Source organism: Etheostoma cragini, chromosome 6, assembly GCF_013103735.1.
Source record: "Etheostoma cragini isolate CJK2018 chromosome 6, CSU_Ecrag_1.0, whole genome shotgun sequence".
Classification (NCBI taxonomy): Eukaryota; Metazoa; Chordata; class Actinopteri; order Perciformes; family Percidae; genus Etheostoma; species Etheostoma cragini.
Window position 1 is genome coordinate 2693706 of NC_048412.1, and position 1244 is coordinate 2694949.

Here is a 1244-nt window from a genome sequence, read left to right on the forward strand (position 1 = left end):
TATATATATATATATATATATATATATATATATATCTGTGTATATATATATATATATATATATCTGTGTATATACCCTATACTTGTCCTCCCCTAGGCATCCTGACGCTCACCGTAACCAACCCGATCTGGGTGACCAAGACCCGGCTGGTGCTCCAGTACAACGCTGACCCAGGCGGTAAACAGTACAAGGGGATGATGGATGCTCTGGTCAAGATCTACCGCCATGAGGGAGTGCCAGGACTATACAAGGTGAAACATCTGTGTATGTCTGTGCTTTCGTGTAATATAGCAACACATGAGATGCTTATGTTACCCGGTGACAGGTAAGCTGTTAAGTTGGGGAATGTATGGGCTTCACCAGTACAGCAAAAGTGAAACGCAGTCCTGTATTGGTTAATTAATCCCCACTAGAGGGCGTCAACGGCCTGTATTACGTGTAGTGGAGACCTTAGTCAGAATCAGACAGGGTGTAAAATAATAAACAATAAAATACAGAAACAAAGATGTGCATTTAACTGTTAACAAGCCTTGAACAATGGTAGTAACTGGATTTAGTAACCACAACTGTTGAGCTTAATGTACATTCTATTATATCATTTATATTATGGTTACTTGCTTTTGCTATATTATTTAATTACATATTCAATTTCATTTTAACGTCACTTACTTACACTGCAGTGTTTTCTTTTTTGTACTATGGCAACCTCACCTCACTTTACTTTACAATACTTTTTGTTTAATGCCACTTTACATGCAATACCTTTTACACATTGTCTGTTGTTTGACTGTTTACTTTTTTTTTTGCTTCTTAATGCAGGAAACTGCTGCTGTAATACGGGAATTTCCCCACTGTGGGACGAATAAAGTATTTTCTAATCTAATTAGCCTGGCTGGAGAATTGCAACCTAATTACTCCTTGAGAATCAAGGAGCTCCAGATGCGGTGTAGTGGGCATTTATACACAAGGCATGCTATGGGTATAATGTGTGTGTGTGATGAAGCATTTTTTTATTTTTTTTTATTTATTTTTTTGTCTAAGGGTTTTGTTCCTGGTCTATTCGGCACATCCCACGGAGCGCTGCAGTTCATGGCCTACGAAGAGCTCAAGAGAAGCTACAACAAATACAGGAAAGTGCCTTCAGACGCGAAGCTGGTGAGTCATTACCCCCCCCCCCACGCGGGCCCCAGGCGGTCTGAAACCCCGCACCATGTGTTTAATAAAAGTCAGGCATGAAGCGTGTA

General features: G+C 40.0%; 1 protein-coding gene across 1 annotated transcript in view; it reads right to left on the reverse strand.

Moving 5' to 3' along the window:
- slc25a32a (solute carrier family 25 member 32a) overlaps nt 1-1244 on the reverse strand; it is a 4723-nt gene that overhangs the window by 1165 nt on the left and 2314 nt on the right. The gene's annotated exons all lie outside the window — the stretch shown is intronic.